This window comes from Triturus cristatus, chromosome 4_1 (assembly GCF_964204655.1).
Source record: "Triturus cristatus chromosome 4_1, aTriCri1.1, whole genome shotgun sequence".
Lineage (NCBI taxonomy): Eukaryota > Metazoa > Chordata > Amphibia > Caudata > Salamandridae > Triturus > Triturus cristatus.
In genome coordinates, this window is record NC_140585.1 from 133668249 (window position 1) to 133690703 (window position 22455).

At 39.6% G+C, this 22455-nt stretch overlaps 5 non-coding genes across 5 annotated transcripts; all 5 read right to left on the reverse strand.

Moving 5' to 3' along the window:
- Positions 1-1513: 1513 nt before the first annotated feature.
- TRNAR-UCG (transfer RNA arginine (anticodon UCG)) lies at positions 1514-1586 on the reverse strand. The gene has a single exon. It is a non-coding gene; the product is annotated as a tRNA-Arg (tRNA).
- A 16533-nt stretch (positions 1587-18119) lies between these two features.
- TRNAR-CCU (transfer RNA arginine (anticodon CCU)) lies at positions 18120-18192 on the reverse strand. Its single transcript has one exon. It is a non-coding gene; the product is annotated as a tRNA-Arg (tRNA).
- Positions 18193-18987: 795 nt separating this feature from the next.
- Positions 18988-19060, reverse strand: TRNAR-UCG (transfer RNA arginine (anticodon UCG)). The gene has a single exon. It is a non-coding gene; the product is annotated as a tRNA-Arg (tRNA).
- Positions 19061-19706: 646 nt separating this feature from the next.
- TRNAR-UCU (transfer RNA arginine (anticodon UCU)) lies at positions 19707-19779 on the reverse strand. Its single transcript has one exon. It is a non-coding gene; the product is annotated as a tRNA-Arg (tRNA).
- Positions 19780-22162: 2383 nt separating this feature from the next.
- Positions 22163-22235, reverse strand: TRNAR-UCG (transfer RNA arginine (anticodon UCG)). The gene has a single exon. It is a non-coding gene; the product is annotated as a tRNA-Arg (tRNA).
- Between the last annotated feature and the right edge of the window lie 220 nt (positions 22236-22455).

Here is a 22455-nt window from a genome sequence, read left to right on the forward strand (position 1 = left end):
CCGTTCACCTGAGATGATTTTTATCATGTAGGTGGTATGCATGGATGGAGAACATATTATTGAAAGGTATTCAGGTTTACATCCCATAGTGTTCTTTCAGCTCTTTTCGCTGGAAGCACTTTTTTGGAATCTATATATTGAGAATTTTATGAGTACGATATGCTTTTGTTTTCCTTTTTGCATACAAACCTCTTTCCTCATGAGTTTAAAGCTCATTTGTATGCTCTACATAGCTCTGGACGTTTCCAGACGTGGAGTGAAACTGTTTTGAAAGTAGTACAAATTGCTCCTTCCTGCATATGCTAATTTTTCACACTCATATAGTTTGTATAAGTTTTATGAATCCTGGCTTGACCTATTCAAGTAGCTGAAAGCCTGTCACCACCTCTAGAAGCAAGATTCACACCAATCCAATTCAAATCATTTTTTCCAAAAGAATATGTTCTGGCCGGTCGAAAATGCATCTCACAAAAATAGGCATTTAATAATCTACTTTGCAGTTTCAGAACACTAAAATGACTGTGAAGTGTACACAAGTAAAATGGGACAGTTTCAAAGTACCTAATCCCTCATAAACTTCAGAGAGGTAGCATGTAATAAATCTACCTAATTTTCTGGAAAAGAAAGAGGGAGGATTTTTGTTATCACCTCAGATGGGACTTGAACCCACAATCCCTGGCTTAGGAGGCCAGTGCCTTATCCATTAGGCCACTGAGACACACATGCATAGCTCTTTTCTAGAGGCATTATTTAAATGTATTCAATGGTCAGACACCGGTGTGTGCACACAGGGCATTTCTCACTTCTCTCTATAAGTAAACTTCCCATTTTCATCCTCTTCCATCCCCGACTTTAACGCTCTCTTCTATGCTATAATGGAGACTTTGCAATTTTAGCAAGTGGAGAGAAATTGGAGAACCACTTTCGACTCCACACTTCTTCTTCACTTACTTCTTTTCTCAATATACTGGGCTTAGAAAATGGTATCAAGCCATCCTTATCATCAGTAGGACACGGAAAGAGGCACTAAGTCTCCTAACCAAGTTCAACCACACTCTGCAACTTAACCATTGCACTACAAATTAGGCAACGGGGGCATCAGCAAAGGCAGCCAATGTGCCGATCCTTTATACATTTTGTGTAGTACTTTTCTTACTCGGAGGCAAAATCAGCACTTTAACTGCCCAAATCATACAGATTTTACACATGTTCCACTCTATGCACACATAGGCACACACCTTGCAGTTCTTCTACACACACTTAAGCTAAAAACCCATTCTGTCACGTCAAAATTCTGCAAACCTATTACATATTCAGTGCGTCGGCATAGAAGCACTTTTTAATGCCACTAAAATGCACAAGTAGTTAGACTGAAGATACAACCGGAATGAGTTTACAGTATGTACTCCACTTTATTAATGATTAGTAATGAGAAATTGAGGACTACAAGAGTATTGGAAAAGACTTTTTCCACTCTGAATGTAAAGCAGATTGTGTGACCATTGGCCAAAAACGACCACGAAGGGACTCGAACCCTCAATCTTCTGATCCGAAGTCAGAGGCCTTATCCATTAGGCCACGCGGTCATCCGTCCACCTGAGGTGATTTTTATCATGTAGGTGGTATGCATGGATGGAGAACATATTATTGAAAGGTATTCAGGTTTACATCCCATAGTGTTCTTTCAGCTCTTTTAGCTGGAAGCACTTTTTTGGAATCTATATATTCAGAATTTTATGAGTACGATATGCTTTTGTTTTCCTTTTTCCATACAAACCTCTTTCCTCATGAGTTTAAAGCTCATTTGTATGCTCTACATAGCTCTGGACGTTTCCAGACGTGGAGTGAAACTGTTTTGAAAGTAGTACAAATTGCTCCTTCCTGCATATGCTAATTTTTCACACTCACATAGGTTGTATAAGTTTTATGAATCCTGGCTTGACCTATTCAAGTAGCTGAAAGCCTGTCACCACCTCTAGAAACAAGATTCACACCAATCCAATTCATATCATTTTTTCCAAAGGAATATGTTCTGGCCGGTCGAAAATGCATCTCACAAAAATAGGCATTTAAAAATCTACTTTGCAGTTTCAGAAGACTAACATGACTGTGAAGTGTACACAAGTAAAACGTGACAGTTTCAAAGTACCTAATCCCTCATAAACTTCTGAGAGGAAGCATGTAATAAATCTACCTAATTTTCTGGAAAAGAAAGAGGGAGGATTTTTGTTATCATCTCAGATGGGACTCAATCCCACAATCCCTGGCATAGGAGGCCAGTGCCTTATCCATTAGGCCACTGAGGCACACATGCATAGCTCTTTTCTAGAGGCATTATTTAAATGTATTCTATGGTCAGACACCGGTGTGTGCACACAGGGCATTTCTCACTTCTCTCTATAAGTAAACTTCCCATTTTCATCCTCTTCCATCCCCGACTTTAACGCTCTCTTCTATGCTATAATGGAGACTTTGCAATTTTAGCAAGTGGAGAGAAATTGGAGAACCACTTTCGACTCCACACTTCTTCTTCACTTACTTCTTTTCTCAATATACTGGGCTTAGAAAATGGTATCAAGCCATCCTTATCATCAGTAGGACACGGAAAGAGGCACTAAGTCTCCTAACCAAGTTCAACCACACTCTGCAACTTAACCATTGCACTACAAATTAGGCAATGGGGGCATCAGCAAAGGCAGCCAATGTGCCGATCCTTTATACATTTTGTGTAGTACTTTTCTTACTCGGAGGCAAAATCAGCACTTTAACTGCCCAAATCATACAGATTTTACACATGTACCACTCTATGCACTCATAGGCACACACCTTGCAGTTCTTCTACACACACTTAAGCTAAAAACCCATTCTGTCACGTCAAAATTCTGCAAACCTATTACATATTCAGTGCGTCGGCATAGAAGCACTTTTTAATGCCACTAAAATGCACAAGTAGTTAGACTGAAGATGCAACCTGAATGAGTTTACAGTATGTACTCCACTTTATTAATGATTAGTAATGAGAAAGTGAGGACTACAAGAGTATTGGAAAAGACTTTTTCCACTCTGAATGTAAAGCAGATTGTGTGACCATTGGCCAAAAACGACCATGAAGGGACTCGAACCCTCAATCTTCTGATCCGAAGTCAGATGCCTTATCCATTAGGCCACGCAGTCATCCGTTCACCTGAGATGATTTTTATCATGTAGGTGGCATGCATGGATGGAGAACATATTATTGAAAGGTATTCAGGTTTACATCCCATAGTGTTCTTTCAGCTCTTTTCGCTGGAAGCACTTTTTTGGAATCTATATATTGAGAATTTTATGAGTACGATATGCTTTTGTTTTCCTTTTTGCATACAAACCTCTTTCCTCATGAGTTTAAAGCTCATTTGTATGCTCTACATAGCTCTGGACGTTTCCAGACGTGGAGTGAAACTGTTTTGAAAGTAGTACAAATTGCTCCTTCCTGCATATGCTAATTTTTCACACTCACATAGGTTGTATACGTTTTATGAATCCTGGCTTGACCTATTCAAGTAGCTGAAAGCCTGTCACCACCTCTAGAAACAAGATTCACACCAATCCAAATCATATCATTTTTTCCAAAGGAATATGTTCTGGCCGGTCGAAAATGCATCTCACAAAAATAGGCATTTAAAAATCTACTTTGCAGTTTCAGAACACTAACATGACTGTGAAGTGTACACAAGTAAAATGGGACAGTTTCAAAGTACCTAATCCCTCATAAACTTCCGAGAGGAAGCATGTAATAAATCTACCTAATTTTCTGGAAAAGAAAGAGGGAGGATTTTTGTTATCACCTCAGAAGGGACTTGAACCCACAATCCCTGGCTTAGGAGGCCAGCGCCTTATCCATTAGGCCACTGAGACACCCATGCATAGCTCTTTTCTAGAGGCATTATTTAAATGTATTCTATGGTCAGACACCGGTGTGTGCACACAGGGCATTTCTCAGTTCTCTCTATAAGTAAACTTCCCATTTTCATCCTCTTCCATCCCCGACTTTAACGCTCTCTTCTATGCTATAATGGAGACTTTGCAATTTTAGCAAGTGGAGAGAAATTGGAGAACCACTTTCGACTCCACACTTCTTCTTCACTTACTTCTTTTCTCAATATACTGGGCTTAGAAAATGGTATCAAGCCATCCTTATCATCAGTAGGACACGGAAAGAGGCACTAAGTCTCCTAACCAAGTTCAACCACACTCTGCAACTTAACCATTGCACTACAAATTAGGCAACGGGGGCATCAGCAAAGGCAGCCAATGTGCCGATCCTTTATACATTTTGTGTAGTACTTTTCTTACTCGGAGGCAAAATCAGCACTTTAACTGCCCAAATCATACAGATTTTACACATGTACCACTCTATGCAGACATAGGCACACACCTTGCAGTTCTTCTACACACACTTAAGCTAAAAACCTATTCTGTCACGTCAAAATTCTGCAAACCTATTACATATTCAGTGCGTCGGCATAGAAGCACTTTTTAATGCCACTAAAATGCACAAGTAGTTAGACTGAAGATGCAACCTGAATGAGTTTACAGTATGTACTCCACTTTATTAATGATTAGTAATGAGAAAGTGAGGACTACAAGAGTATTGGAAAATACTTTTTTCACTCTGAATGTAAAGCAGATTGTGTGACCATTGGCCAAAAACAACCACGAAGGAACTCGAACCCTCAATCTTCTGATCCAAAGTCAGACGCCTTATCCATTAGGCCACGCGGTCATCCGTTCACCTGACATGATTTTTATCATGTAGGTGGTATGCATGGATGGAGAACATATTATTGAAAGGTATTCAGGTTTACATCCCATAGTGTTCTTTCAGCTCTTTTCGCTGGAAGCACTTTTTTGGAATCTATATATTGAGAATTTTATGAGTACGATATGCTTTTGTTTTCCTTTTTGCATACAAACCTCTTTCCTCATGAGTTTAAAGCTCATTTGTATGCTCTACATAGCTCTGGACGTTTCCAGACGTGGAGTGAAACTGTTTTGAAAGTAGTACAAATTGCTCCTTCCTGCATATGCTAATTTTTCACACTCATATAGTTTGTATAAGTTTTATGAATCCTGGCTTGACCTATTCAAGTAGCTGAAAGCCTGTCACCACCTCTAGAAGCAAGATTCACACCAATCCAATTCAAATCATTTTTTCCAAAAGAATATGTTCTGGCCGGTCGAAAATGCATCTCACAAAAATAGGCATTTAATAATCTACTTTGCAGTTTCAGAACACTAAAATGACTGTGAAGTGTACACAAGTAAAATGGGACAGTTTCAAAGTACCTAATCCCTCATAAACTTCAGAGAGGTAGCATGTAATAAATCTACCTAATTTTCTGGAAAAGAAAGAGGGAGGATTTTTGTTATCACCTCAGATGGGACTTGAACCCACAATCCCTGGCTTAGGAGGCCAGTGCCTTATCCATTAGGCCACTGAGACACACATGCATAGCTCTTTTCTAGAGGCATTATTTAAATGTATTCAATGGTCAGACACCGGTGTGTGCACACAGGGCATTTCTCAGTTCTCTCTATAAGTAAACTTCCCATTTTCATCCTCTTCCATCCCCGACTTTAACGCTCTCTTCTATGCTATAATGGAGACTTTGCAATTTTAGCAAGTGGAGAGAAATTGGAGAACCACTTTCGACTCCACACTTCTTCTTCACTTATTTCTTTTCTCAATATACTGGGCTTAGAAAATGGTATCAAGCCATCCTTATCATCAGTAGGACACGGAAAGAGGCACTAAGTCTCCTAACCAAGTTCAACCACACTCTGCAACTTAACCATTGCACTACAAATTAGGCAACGGGGGCATCAGCAAAGGCAGCCAATGTGCCGATCCTTTATACATTTTGTGTAGTACTTTTCTTACTCGGAGGCAAAATCAGCACTTTAACTGCCCAAATCATACAGATTTTACACATGTACCACTCTATGCACACATAGGCACACACCTTGCAGTTCTTCTACACACACTTAAGCTAGAAACCCATTCTGTCACGTCAAAATTCTGAAAACCTATTACATATTCAGTGCGTCGGCATAGAAGCACTTTTTAATGCCACTAAAATGCACAAGTAGTTAGACTGAAGATGCAACCTGAATGAGTTTACAGTATGTACTCCACTTTACTAATGATTAGTAATGAGAAAGTGAGGACTACAAGAGTATTGGAAAAGACTTTTTCCACTCTGAATGTAAAGCAGATTGTGTGACCATTGGCCAAAAACGACCACGAAGGGACTCGAACCCTCAATCTTCTGATCCGAAGTCAGACGCCTTCCTTATCCATTATGCCACGCAGTCATCCGTCCACCTGAAATGATTTTTATCATGTAGGTAGTATGCATGGATGGAGAACATATTATTGAAAGGTGTTCAGGTTTATATCCCACAGTGTTCTTTCAGCTCTTTTCGCTGGAAGCACTTTTTTGAAATCTATATATTGAGAATTTTATGAGTACGATATGCTTTTGTTTTCCTTTTTCCATACAAACCTCTTTCCTCATGAGTTTAAAGCTCATTTGTATTCTCTACATAGCTCTGGACGTTTCCAGACGTGGAGTGAAACTGTTTTGAAAGTAGTACAAATTGCTCCTTCCTGCATATGCTAATTTTTCACACTCACATAGGTTGTATAAGTTTTATGAATCCTGGCTTGACCTATTCAAGTAGCTGAAAGCCTGTCACCACCTCTAGAAACAAGATTCACACCAATCCAATTCGTATCATTTTTTCCAAAGGAATATGTTCTGGCCGGTCGAAAATGCATCTCACAAAAATAGGCATTTAAAAATCTACTTTGCAGTTGCAGAACACTAACATGACTGTGAAGTGTACACAAGTAAAATGGGACCGTTTCAAAGTACCTAATCCCTCATAAACTTCTGAGAGGAAGCATGTAATAAATCTACCTAATTTTCTGGAAAAGAAAGAGGGAGGATTTTTGTTATCACCTCAGATGGGACTTGAACCCACAATCCTTGGCTTAGGAGGCCAGTGCCTTATCCATGAGGCCACTGAGGCACACATGCATAGCTCTTTTCTAGAGGCATTATTTAAATGTATTCTATGGTCAGACACCGGTGTGTGCACACAGGGCATTTCTCACTTCTCTCTATAAGTAAACTTCCCATTTTCATCCTCTTCCATCCCCGACTTTAACGCTCTCTTCTATGCTATAATGGAGACTTTGCAATTTTAGCAAGTGGAGAGAAATTGGAGAACCACTTTCGACTCCACACTTCTTCTTCACTTACTTCTTTTCTCAATATACTGGGCTTAGAAAATGGTATCAAGCCATCCTTATCATCAGTAGGACACGGAAAGAGGCACTAAGTCTCCTAACCAAGTTCAACCACACTCTGCAACTTAACCATTGCACTACAAATTAGGCAACGGGGGCATCAGCAAAGGCAGCCAATGTGCCGATCCTTTATACATTTTGTGTAGTACTTTTCTTACTCAGAGGCAAAATCAGCACTTTAACTGCCCAAATCATACAGATTTTACACATGTTCCACTCTATGCACACATAGGCACACACCTTGCAGTTCTTCTACACACACTTAAGCTAAAAACCCATTCTGTCACGTCAAAATTCTGCAAACCTATTACATATTCAGTGCGTCGGCATAGAAGCACTTTTTAATGCCACTAAAATGCACAAGTAGTTAGACTGAAGATGCAACCTGAATGAGTTTACAGTATGTACTCAACTTTATTAATGATTAGTAATGAGAAAGTGAGGACTACAAGAGTATTGGAAAAGACTTTTTCCACTCTGAATGTAAAGCAGATTGTGTGACCATTGGCCAAAAACGACCATGAAGGGACTCGAACCCTCAATCTTCTGATCCGAAGTCAGATGCCTTATCCATTAGGCCACGCAGTCATCCGTTCACCTGAGATGATTTTTATCATGTAGGTGGCATGCATGGATGGAGAACATATTATTGAAAGGTATTCAGGTTTACATCCCATAGTGTTCTTTCAGCTCTTTTCGCTGGAAGCACTTTTTTGGAATCTATATATTGAGAATTTTATGAGTACGATATGCTTTTGTTTTCCTTTTTGCATACAAACCTCTTTCCTCATGAGTTTAAAGCTCATTTGTATGCTCTACATAGCTCTGGACGTTTCCAGACGTGGAGTGAAACTGTTTTGAAAGTAGTACAAATTGCTCCTTGCTGCATATGCTAATTTTTCACACTCACATAGGTTGTATAAGTTTTATGAATCCTGGCTTGACCTATTCAAGTAGCTGAAAGCCTGTCACCACCTCTAGAAACAAGATTCACACCAATCCAATTCGTATCATTTTTTCCAAAGGAATATGTTCTGGCCGGTCGAAAATGCATCTCACAAAAATAGGCATTTAAAAATCTACTTTGCAGTTGCAGAACACTAACATGACTGTGAAGTGTACACAAGTAAAATGGGACCGTTTCAAAGTACCTAATCCCTCATAAACTTCTGAGAGGAAGCATGTAATAAATCTACCTAATTTTCTGGAAAAGAAAGAGGGAGGATTTTTGTTATCACCTCAGATGGGACTTGAACCCACAATCCTTGGCTTAGGAGGCCAGTGCCTTATCCATGAGGCCACTGAGGCACACATGCATAGTTCTTTTCTAGAGGCATTATTTAAATGTATTCTATGGTCAGACACCGGTGTGTGCACACAGGGCATTTCTCACTTCTCTCTATAAGTAAACTTCCCATTTTCATCCTCTTCCATCCCCGACTTTAACGCTCTCTTCTATGCTATAATGGAGACTTTGCAATTTTAGCAAGTGGAGAGAAATTGGAGAACCACTTTCGACTCCACACTTCTTCTTCACTTACTTCTTTTCTCAATATACTGGGCTTAGAAAATGGTATCAAGCCATCCTTATCATCAGTAGGACACGGAAAGAGGCACTAAGTCTCCTAACCAAGTTCAACCACACTCTGCAACTTAACCATTGCACTACAAATTAGGCAACGGGGGCATCAGCAAAGGCAGCCAATGTGCCGATCCTTTATACATTTTGTGTAGTACTTTTCTTACTCAGAGGCAAAATCAGCACTTTAACTGCCCAAATCATACAGATTTTACACATGTTCCACTCTATGCACACATAGGCACACACCTTGCAGTTCTTCTACACACACTTAAGCTAAAAACCCATTCTGTCACGTCAAAATTCTGCAAACCTATTACATATTCAGTGCGTCGGCATAGAAGCACTTTTTAATGCCACTAAAATGCACAAGTAGTTAGACTGAAGATGCAACCTGAATGAGTTTACAGTATGTACTCCACTTTATTAATGATTAGTAATGAGAAAGTGAGGACTACAAGAGTATTGGAAAAGACTTTTTCCACTCTGAATGTAAAGCAGATTGTGTGACCATTGGCCAAAAACGACCATGAAGGGACTCGAACCCTCAATCTTCTGATCCGAAGTCAGATGCCTTATCCATTAGGCCACGCAGTCATCCGTTCACCTGAGATGATTTTTATCATGTAGGTGGCATGCATGGATGGAGAACATATTATTGAAAGGTATTCAGGTTTACATCCCATAGTGTTCTTTCAGCTCTTTTCGCTGGAAGCACTTTTTTGGAATCTATATATTGAGAATTTTATGAGTACGATATGCTTTTGTTTTCCTTTTTGCATACAAACCTCTTTCCTCATGAGTTTAAAGCTCATTTGTATGCTCTACATAGCTCTGGACGTTTCCAGACGTGGAGTGAAACTGTTTTGAAAGTAGTACAAATTGCTCCTTCCTGCATATGCTAATTTTTCACACTCACATAGGTTGTATACGTTTTATGAATCCTGGCTTGACCTATTCAAGTAGCTGAAAGCCTGTCACCACCTCTAGAAACAAGATTCACACCAATCCAAATCATATCATTTTTTCCAAAGGAATATGTTCTGGCCGGTCGAAAATGCATCTCACAAAAATAGGCATTTAAAAATCTACTTTGCAGTTTCAGAACACTAACATGACTGTGAAGTGTACACAAGTAAAATGGGACAGTTTCAAAGTACCTAATCCCTCATAAACTTCCGAGAGGAAGCATGTAATAAATCTACCTAATTTTCTGGAAAAGAAAGAGGGAGGATTTTTGTTATCACCTCAGATGGGACTTGAACCCACAATCCCTGGCTTAGGAGGCCAGTGCCTTATCCATTAGGCCACTGAGACACCCATGCATAGCTCTTTTCTAGAGGCATTATTTAAATGTATTCTATGGTCAGACACCGGTGTGTGCACACAGGGCATTTCTCAGTTCTCTCTATAAGTAAACTTCCCATTTTCATCCTCTTCCATCCCCGACTTTAACGCTCTCTTCTATGCTATAATGGAGACTTTGCAATTTTAGCAAGTGGAGAGAAATTGGAGAACCACTTTCGACTCCACACTTCTTCTTCACTTACTTCTTTTCTCAATATACTGGGCTTAGAAAATGGTATCAAGCCATCCTTATCATCAGTAGGACACGGAAAGAGGCACTAAGTCTCCTAACCAAGTTCAACCACACTCTGCAACTTAACCATTGCACTACAAATTAGGCAACGGGGGCATCAGCAAAGGCAGCCAATGTGCCGATCCTTTATACATTTTGTGTAGTACTTTTCTTACTCGGAGGCAAAATCAGCACTTTAACTGCCCAAATCATACAGATTTTACACATGTACCACTCTATGCAGACATAGGCACACACCTTGCAGTTCTTCTACACACACTTAAGCTAAAAACCTATTCTGTCACGTCAAAATTCTGCAAACCTATTACATATTCAGTGCGTCGGCATAGAAGCACTTTTTAATGCCACTAAAATGCACAAGTAGTTAGACTGAAGATGCAACCTGAATGAGTTTACAGTATGTACTCCACTTTATTAATGATTAGTAATGAGAAAGTGAGGACTACAAGAGTATTGGAAAATACTTTTTTCACTCTGAATGTAAAGCAGATTGTGTGACCATTGGCCAAAAACAACCACGAAGGGACTCGAACCCTCAATCTTCTGATCCAAAGTCAGACGCCTTATCCATTAGGCCACGCGGTCATCCGTTCACCTGACATGATTTTTATCATGTAGGTGGTATGCATGGATGGAGAACATATTATTGAAAGGTATTCAGGTTTACATCCCATAGTGTTCTTTCAGCTCTTTTCGCTGGAAGCACTTTTTTGGAATCTATATATTGAGAATTTTATGAGTACGATATGCTTTTGTTTTCCTTTTTGCATACAAACCTCTTTCCTCATGAGTTTAAAGCTCATTTGTATGCTCTACATAGCTCTGGACGTTTCCAGACGTGGAGTGAAACTGTTTTGAAAGTAGTACAAATTGCTCCTTCCTGCATATGCTAATTTTTCACACTCATATAGTTTGTATAAGTTTTATGAATCCTGGCTTGACCTATTCAAGTAGCTGAAAGCCTGTCACCACCTCTAGAAGCAAGATTCACACCAATCCAATTCAAATCATTTTTTCCAAAAGAATATGTTCTGGCCGGTCGAAAATGCATCTCACAAAAATAGGCATTTAATAATCTACTTTGCAGTTTCAGAACACTAAAATGACTGTGAAGTGTACACAAGTAAAATGGGACAGTTTCAAAGTACCTAATCCCTCATAAACTTCAGAGAGGTAGCATGTAATAAATCTACCTAATTTTCTGGAAAAGAAAGAGGGAGGATTTTTGTTATCACCTCAGATGGGACTTGAACCCACAATCCCTGGCTTAGGAGGCCAGTGCCTTATCCATTAGGCCACTGAGACACACATGCATAGCTCTTTTCTAGAGGCATTATTTAAATGTATTCAATGGTCAGACACCGGTGTGTGCACACAGGGCATTTCTCAGTTCTCTCTATAAGTAAACTTCCCATTTTCATCCTCTTCCATCCCCGACTTTAACGCTCTCTTCTATGCTATAATGGAGACTTTGCAATTTTAGCAAGTGGAGGGAAATTGGAGAACCACTTTCGACTCCACACTTCTTCTTCACTTATTTCTTTTCTCAATATACTGGGCTTAGAAAATGGTATCAAGCCATCCTTATCATCAGTAGGACACGGAAAGAGGCACTAAGTCTCCTAACCAAGTTCAACCACACTCTGCAACTTAACCATTGCACTACAAATTAGGCAACGGGGGCATCAGCAAAGGCAGCCAATGTGCCGATCCTTTATACATTTTGTGTAGTACTTTTCTTACTCGGAGGCAAAATCAGCACTTTAACTGCCCAAATCATACAGATTTTACACATGTACCACTCTATGCACACATAGGCACACACCTTGCAGTTCTTCTACACACACTTAAGCTAGAAACCCATTCTGTCACGTCAAAATTCTGAAAACCTATTACATATTCAGTGCGTCGGCATAGAAGCACTTTTTAATGCCACTAAAATGCACAAGTAGTTAGACTGAAGATGCAACCTGAATGAGTTTACAGTATGTACTCCACTTTATTAATGATTAGTAATGAGAAAGTGAGGACTACAAGAGTATTGGAAAAGACTTTTTCCACTCTGAATGTAAAGCAGATTGTGTGACCATTGGCCAAAAACGACCACGAAGGGACTCGAACCCTCAATCTTCTGATCCGAAGTCAGACGCCTTCCTTATCCATTATGCCACGCAGTCATCCGTCCACCTGAGATGATTTTTATCATGTAGGTAGTATGCATGGATGGAGAACATATTATTGAAAGGTGTTCAGGTTTATATCCCACAGTGTTCTTTCAGCTCTTTTCGCTGGAAGCACTTTTTTGAAATCTATATATTGAGAATTTTATGAGTACGATATGCTTTTGTTTTCCTTTTTCCATACAAACCTCTTTCCTCATGAGTTTAAAGCTCATTTGTATTCTCTACATAGCTCTGGACGTTTCCAGACGTGGAGTGAAACTGTTTTGAAAGTAGTACAAATTGCTCCTTCCTGCATATGCTAATTTTTCACACTCACATAGGTTGTATAAGTTTTATGAATCCTGGCTTGACCTATTCAAGTAGCTGAAAGCCTGTCACCACCTCTAGAAACAAGATTCACACCAATCCAATTCGTATCATTTTTTCCAAAGGAATATGTTCTGGCTGGTCGAAAATGCATCTCACAAAAATAGGCATTTAAAAATCTACTTTGCAGTTGCAGAACACTAACATGACTGTGAAGTGTACACAAGTAAAATGGGACCGTTTCAAAGTACCTAATCCCTCATAAACTTCTGAGAGGAAGCATGTAATAAATCTACCTAATTTTCTGGAAAAGAAAGAGGGAGGATTTTTGTTATCACCTCAGATGGGACTTGAACCCACAATCCTTGGCTTAGGAGGCCAGTGCCTTATCCATGAGGCCACTGAGGCACACATGCATAGCTCTTTTCTAGAGGCATTATTTAAATGTATTCTATGGTCAGACACCGGTGTGTGCACACAGGGCATTTCTCACTTCTCTCTATAAGTAAACTTCCCATTTTCATCCTCTTCCATCCCCGACTTTAACGCTCTCTTCTATGCTATAATGGAGACTTTGCAATTTTAGCAAGTGGAGAGAAATTGGAGAACCACTTTCGACTCCACACTTCTTCTTCACTTACTTCTTTTCTCAATATACTGGGCTTAGAAAATGGTATCAAGCCATCCTTATCATCAGTAGGACACGGAAAGAGGCACTAAGTCTCCTAACCAAGTTCAACCACACTCTGCAACTTAACCATTGCACTACAAATTAGGCAACGGGGGCATCAGCAAAGGCAGCCAATGTGCCGATCCTTTATACATTTTGTGTAGTACTTTTCTTACTCAGAGGCAAAATCAGCACTTTAACTGCCCAAATCATACAGATTTTACACATGTTCCACTCTATGCACACATAGACACACACCTTGCAGTTCTTCTACACACACTTAAGCTAAAAACCCATTCTGTCACGTCAAAATTCTGCAAACCTATTACATATTCAGTGCGTCGGCATAGAAGCACTTTTTAATGCCACTAAAATGCACAAGTAGTTAGACTGAAGATACAACCGGAATGAGTTTACAGTATGTACTCCACTTTATTAATGATTAGTAATGAGAAATTGAGGACTACAAGAGTATTGGAAAAGACTTTTTCCACTCTGAATGTAAAGCAGATTGTGTGACCATTGGCCAAAAACGACCACGAAGGGACTCGAACCCTCAATCTTCTGATCCGAAGTCAGAGGCCTTATCCGTTAGGCCACGCAGTCATCCGTCCACCTGAGGTGATTTTTATCATGTAGGTGGTATGCATGGATGGAGAACATATTATTGAAAGGTATTCAGGTTTACATCCCATAGTGTTCTTTCAGCTCTTTTAGCTGGAAGCACTTTTTTGGAATCTATATATTCAGAATTTTATGAGTACGATATGCTTTTGTTTTCCTTTTTCCATACAAACCTCTTTCCTCATGAGTTTAAAGCTCATTTGTATGCTCTACATAGCTCTGGACGTTTCCAGACGTGGAGTGAAACTGTTTTGAAAGTAGTACAAATTGCTCCTTCCTGCATATGCTAATTTTTCACACTCACATAGGTTGTATAAGTTTTATGAATCCTGGCTTGACCTATTCAAGTAGCTGAAAGCCTGTCACCACCTCTAGAAACAAGATTCACACCAATCCAATTCATATCATTTTTTCCAAAGGAATATGTTCTGGCCGGTCGAAAATGCATCTCACAAAAATAGGCATTTAAAAATCTACTTTGCAGTTTCAGAACACTAACATGACTGTGAAGTGTACACAAGTAAAATGGGACAGTTTCAAAGTACCTAATCCCTCATAAACTTCCGAGAGGAAGCATGTAATAAATCTACCTAATTTTCTGGAAAAGAAAGAGGGAGGATTTTTGTTATCACCTCAGATGGGACTTGAACCCACAATCCCTGGCTTAGGAGGCCAGTGCCTTATCCATTAGGCCACTGAGACACCCATGCATAGCTCTTTTCTAGAGGCATTATTTAAATGTATTCTATGGTCAGACACCGGTGTGTGCACACAGGGCATTTCTCAGTTCTCTCTATAAGTAAACTTCCCATTTTCATCCTCTTCCATCCCCGACTTTAACGCTCTCTTCTATGCTATAATGGAGACTTTGCAATTTTAGCAAGTGGAGAGAAATTGGAGAACCACTTTCGACTCCACACTTCTTCTTCACTTACTTCTTTTCTCAATATACTGGGCTTAGAAAATGGTATCAAGCCATCCTTATCATCAGTAGGACACGGAAAGAGGCACTAAGTCTCCTAACCAAGTTCAACCACACTCTGCAACTTAACCATTGCACTACAAATTAGGCAACGGGGGCATCAGCAAAGGCAGCCAATGTGCCGATCCTTTATACATTTTGTGTAGTACTTTTCTTACTCGGAGGCAAAATCAGCACTTTAACTGCCCAAATCATACAGATTTTACACATGTACCACTCTATGCAGACATAGGCACACACCTTGCAGTTCTTCTACACACACTTAAGCTAAAAACCTATTCTGTCACGTCAAAATTCTGCAAACCTATTACATATTCAGTGCGTCGGCATAGAAGCACTTTTTAATGCCACTAAAATGCACAAGTAGTTAGACTGAAGATGCAACCTGAATGAGTTTACAGTATGTACTCCACTTTATTAATGATTAGTAATGAGAAAGTGAGGACTACAAGAGTATTGGAAAATACTTTTTTCACTCTGAATGTAAAGCAGATTGTGTGACCATTGGCCAAAAACAACCACAAAGGGACTCGAACCCTCAATCTTCTGATCCAAAGTCAGACGCCTTATCCATTAGGCCACGCGGTCATCCGTTCACCTGACATGATTTTTATCATGTAGGTGGTATGCATGGATGGAGAACATATTATTGAAAGGTATTCAGGTTTACATCCCATAGTGTTCTTTCAGCTCTTTTCGCTGGAAGCACTTTTTTGGAATCTATATATTGAGAATTTTATGAGTACGATATGCTTTTGTTTTCCTTTTTGCATACAAACCTCTTTCCTCATGAGTTTAAAGCTCATTTGTATGCTCAACATAGCTCTGGATGTTTCCAGACGTGGAGTGAAACTGTTTTGAAAGTAGTACAAATTGCTCCTTCCTGCATATGCTAATTTTTCACACTCACATAGTTTGTATAAGTTTTATGAATCCTGGCTTGACCTATTCAAGTAGCTGAAAGCCTGTCACCACCTCTAGAAGCAAGATTCACACCAATCCAATTCAAATCATTTTTCCAAAAGAATATGTTCTGGCCGGTCGAAAATGCATCTCACAAAAATAGGCATTTAATAATCTACTTTGCAGTTTCAGAACACTAAAATGACTGTGAAGTGTACACAAGTAAAATGGGACAGTTTCAAAGTACCTAATCCCTCACAAACTTCCGAGAGGAAGCATGTAATAAATCTACCTAATTTTCTGGAAAAGAAAGCCGGAGGATTTTTGTTATCACCTCAGATGGGACTTGAACCCACAATCCCTGGCTTAGGAGGCCAGTGCCTTATCCATTAGGCCACTGAGACACCCATGCATAGCTCTTTTCTAGAGGCATTATTTAAATGTATTCTATGGTCAGACACCGGTGTGTGCACACAGGGCATTTCTCACTTCTCTCTATAAGTAAACTTCCCATTTTCATCCTCTTCCATCCCCGACTTTAACGCTCTCTTGTATGCTATAATGGAGACTTTGCAATTTTAGCAAGTGGAGAGAAATTGGAAAACCACTTTTGACTCCACACTTCTTCTTCACTTACTTCTTTTCTCAATATACTGGGCTTAGAAAATGGTATCAAGCCATCCTTATCATCAGTAGGACACGGAAAGAGGCACTAAGTCTCCTAACCAAGTTCAACCACACTCTGCAACTTAACCATTGCACTACAAATTAGGCAGTGGGGGCATCAGCAAAGGCAGCCAATATGCCGATCCTTTATACATTTTGTGTAGTACTTTTCTTACTCGGAGGCAAAATCAGCACTTTAACTGCCCAAATCATACAGATTTTACACATGTAGCACTCAATGCACACATAGGCACACACCTTGCAGTTCTTCTACACACACTTAAGCTAAAAACCCATTCTGTCACGTCAAAATTCTGCAAACCTATTACATATTCAGTGCGTCGGCATAGAAGCACTTTTTAATCCCACTAAAATGCACAAGTAGTTAGACTGAAGATGCAACCTGAATGAGTTTACAGTATGTACTCCACTTTATTAATGATTAGTAATGAGAAAGTGAGGACTACAAGAGTATTGGAAAAGACTTTTTCCACTCTGAATGTAAAGCAGATTGTGTGACCATTGGCCAAAAACGACCACGAAGGGACTCGAACCCTCAATCTTCTGATCCGAAGTCAGACGCCTTATCCATTAGGCCACGCTGTCATCCGTCCACCTGAGATGATTTTTATCATGTAGGTGGTATGCATGGATGGAGAACATATTATTGAAAGGTATTCAGGTTTACATCCCATAGTGTTCTTTCAGCTCTTTCGCTGGAAGCACTTTTTTGGAATCTATATATTGAGAATTTTATGAGTACGATATGCTTTTGTTTTCCTTTTTCCATACAAACCTCTTTCCTCATGAGTTTAAAGCTCATTTGTATTCTCTACATAGCTCTGGAAGTTTCCAGACGTGGAGTGAAACTGTTTTGAAAGTAGGACAAATTGCTCCTTCCTGCATATGCTAATTTTTCACACTCACATAGGTTGTATACGTTTTATGTATCCTGGCTTGACCTATTCAAGTAGCTGAAAGCCTGTCACCACCTCTAGAAACAAGATTCACACCAATCCAATTCAAATCATGTTTTCCAAAGGAATATGTTCTGGCCGGTCGAAAATGCATCTCACAAAAATAGGCATTTAAAAATCTACTTTGCAGTTTCAGAACACTAACATGACTGTGAAGTGTACACAAGTAAAATGGGACCGTTTCAAAGTACCTAATCCCTCATAAACTTCTGAGAGGAAGCATGTAATAAATCTACCTAATATTCTGGAAAAGATAGAGGGAGGATTTTTGTTATCACCTCAGATGGGACTTGAACCCACAATCCCTGGCTTAGGAGGCCAGTGCCTTATCCATTAGGCCACTGAGGTACACATGCATAGCACTTTTCTAGAGGCATTATTTAAATGTATTCTATGGTCAGACACCGGTGTGTGCACACAGGGCATTTCTCACTTCTCTCTATAAGTAAACTTCCCATTTTCATCCTCTTCCATCCCCGACTTTAACGCTCTCTTCTATGCTATAATGGAGACTTTGCAATTTTAGCAAGTGGAGAGAAATTGGAGAACCACTTTCGACTCCACACTTCTTCTTCACTTACTTATTTTCTCAATATACTGGGCTTAGAAAATGGTATCAAGCCATCCTTATCATCAGTAGGACACGGAAAGAGGCACTAAGTCTCCTAACCAAGTTCAACCACACTCTGCAACTTAACCATTGCACTACAAATTAGGCAACGGGGGCATCAGCAAAGGCAGCCAATGTGCCGATCCTTTATACATTTTGTGTAGTACTTTTCTTACTCGGAGGAAAAATCAGCACTTTAACTGCCCAAATCATACAGATTTTACACATGTAGCACTCTATGCACACATAGGCACACACCTTGCAGTTCTTCTACACACACTTAAGCTAAAAACCCATTCTGTCACGTCAAAATTCTGCAAACCTATTACATATTCAGTGCGTCGGCATAGAAGCACTTTTTAATGCCACTAAAATGCACAAGTAGTTAGACTGGAGATGCAACCTGAATGAGTTTACAGTATGTACTCCACTTTATTAATGATTAGTAATGAGAAAGTGAGGACTACAAGAGTATTGGAAAATACTTTTTCCACTCTGAATGTAAAGCAGATTGTGTGACCATTGGCCAAAAACGACCACGAAGGGACTCGAACCCTCAATCTTCTGATCCGAAGTCAGACGCCTTATCCATTAGGCCACGCGGTCATCCGTCCACCTGAGATGATTTTTATCATGTAGGTGTATGCATGGATGGAGAACATATTATTGAAAGGTATTCAGGTTTACATCCCATAGTGTTCTTTCAGCTCTTTTCGCTGGAAGCACTTTTTTGGAATCTATATATTGAGAATTTTATGAGTACGATATGCTTTTGTTTTCCTTTTTGCATACAAACCTCTTTCCTCATGAGTTTAAAGCTCATTTGTATGCTCTACATAGCTCTGGACGTTTCCAGACGTGGAGTGAAACTGTTTTGAAAGTAGTACAAATTGCTCCTTCCTGCATATGCTAATTTTTCACACTCACATAGGTTGTATAAGTTTTATGAATCCTGGCTTGACCTATTCAAGTAGCTGAAAGCCTGTCACCACCTCTAGAAACAAGATTCACACCAATCCAATTCATATCATTTTTTCCAAAGGAATATGTTCTGGCCGGTCGAAAATGCATCTCACAAAAATAGGCATTTAAAAATCTACTTTGCAGTTTCAGAAGACTAACATGACTGTGAAGTGTACACAAGTAAAACGTGACAGTTTCAAAGTACCTAATCCCTCATAAACTTCCGAGAGGAAGCATGTAATAAATCTACGTAATTTTCTGGAAAAGAAAGAGGGAGAATTTTTGTTATCACCTCAGATGGGACTCGAACCCACAATCCCTGGCTTAGAAGGCCAGTGCCTTATCCATTAGGCCACTGAGACACACATGCATAGCTCTTTTCTAGAGGCATTATTTAAATGTATTCTATGGTCAGACACCGGTGTGTGCACACAGGGCATTTCTCACTTCTCTCTATAAGTAAACTTCCCATTTTCATCCTCTTCCATCCCCGACTTTAACGCTCTCTTCTATGCTATAATGGAGACTTTGCAATTTTAGCAAGTGGAGAGAAATTGGAGAACCACTTTCGACACCACACTTCTTCTTCACTTACTTCTTTTCTCAATATACTGGGCTTAGAAAATGGTATCAAGCCATCCTTATCATCAGTAGGACACGGAAAGAGGCACTAAGTCTCCTAACCAAGTTCAACCACACTCTGCAACTTAACCATTGCACTACAAATTAGGCAACGGCGGCATCAGCAAAGGCAGCCAATGTGCCGATCCTTTATACATTTTGTGTAGTACTTTTCTTACTCGGAGGCAAAATCAGCACTTTAACTGCCCAAATCATACAGATTTTACACATGTACCACTCTATGCAGACATAGGCACACACCTTGCAGTTCTTCTACACACACTTAAGCTAAAAACCCATTCTGTCACGTCAAAATTCTGCAAACCTATTACATATTCAGTGCGTCGGCATAGAAGCACTTTTTAATGCCACTAAAATGCACAAGTAGTTAGACTGAAGATGCAACCTGAATGAGTTTACAGTATGTACTCCACTTTATTAATGATTAGTAATGAGAAAGTGAGGACTACAAGAGTATTGGAAAATACTTTTTTCACTCTGAATGTAAAGCAGATTGTGTGACCATTGGCCAAAAACGACCACGAAGGGACTCGAACCCTCAATCTTCTGATCCAAAGTCAGACGCCTTATCCATTAGGCCACGCGGTCATCCGTTCACCTGAGATGATTTTTATCATGTAGGTGGTATACATGGATGGAGAACATATTATTGAAAGGTATTCAGGTTTACATCCCATAGTGTTCTTTCAGCTCTTTTCGCTGGAAGCACTTTTTTGGAATCTATATATTGAGAATTTTATGAGTACGATATGCTTTTGTTTTCCTTTTTGTATACAAACCTCTTTCCTCATGAGTTTAAAGCTCATTTGTATGCTGTACATAGCTCTGGACGTTTCCAGACGTGGAGTGAAACTGTTTTGAAAGTAGTACAAATTGCTCCATCCTGCATATGCTAATTTTTCACACTCACATAGTTTGTATAAGTTTTATGAATCCTGGCTTGACCTATTCAAGTAGCTGAAAGCCTGTCACCACCTCTAGAAGCAAGATTCACACCAATCCAATTCAAATCATTTTTTCCAAAAGAATATGTTCTGGCCGGTCGAAAATGCATCTCACAAAAATAGGCATTTAATAATCTACTTTGCAGTTTCAGAACACTAAAATGACTGTGAAGTGTACACAAGTAAAATGGGACAGTTTCAAAGTACCTAATCCCTCATAAACTTCCGAGAGGAAGCATGTAATAAATCTACCTAATTTTCTGGAAAAGAAAGAGGGAGGATATTTGTTATCACCTCAGATGGGACTTGAACCCACAATCCCTGGCTTAGGAGGCCAGTGCCTTATCCATTAGGCCACTGAGACACACATGCATAGCACTTTTCTAGAGGCATTATTTAAATGTATTCTATGGTCAGACACCGGTGTGTGCACACAGGGCATTTCTCAGTTCTCTCTATAAGTAAACTTCCCATTTTCATCCTCTTCCATCCCCGACTTTAGCGCTCTCTTCTATGCTATAATGGAGACTTTGCAATTTTAGCAAGTGGAGAGAAATTGGAGAACCACTTTCGACTCCACACTTCTTCTTCACTTACTTCTTTTCTCAATATACTGGGCTTAGAAAATGGTATCAAGCCATCCTTATCATCAGTAGGACACGGAAAGAGGCACTAAGTCTCCTAACCAAGTTCAACCACACTCTGCAACTTAACCATTCCACTACAAATTAGGCAACGGGGGCATCAGCAAAGGCAGCCAATGTGCCGATCCTTTATACATTTTGTGTAGTACTTTTCTTACTCGGAGGCAAAATCAGCACTTTAACTGCCCAAATCATACAGATTTTACACATGTACCACTCTATGCACACATAGGCACACACCTTGCAGTTCTTCTACACACACTTAAGGTAAAAACCCATTCTGTCACGTCAAAATTCTGCAAACCTATTACATATTCAGTGCGTCGGCATAGAAGCACTTTTTAATGCCACTAAAATGCACAAGTAGTTAGACTCAAGATGCAACCTGAATGAGTTTACAGTATGTACTCCACTTTATTAATGATTAGTAATGAGAAAGTGAGGACTACAAGAGTATTGGAAAATACTTTTTCCACTCTGAATGTAAAGCAGATTGTGTGACCATTGGCCAAAAACGACCACGAAGGGACTCGAACCCTCAATCTTCTGATCCGAAGTCAGACGCCTTCTCCATTAGGCCACGCGGTCATCCGTCAACCTGAGATGATTTTTATCATGTAGGTGGTATGCATGGATGGAGAACATATTATTGAAAGGTATTCAGGTTTACATCCCATAGTGTTCTTTCAGCTCTTTTCGCTGGAAGCACTTTTTTGGAATCTATATATTGAGAATTTTATGAGTACGATATGCTTTTGTTTTCCTTTTTGCATACAAACCTCTTTCCTCATGAGTTTAAAGCTCATTT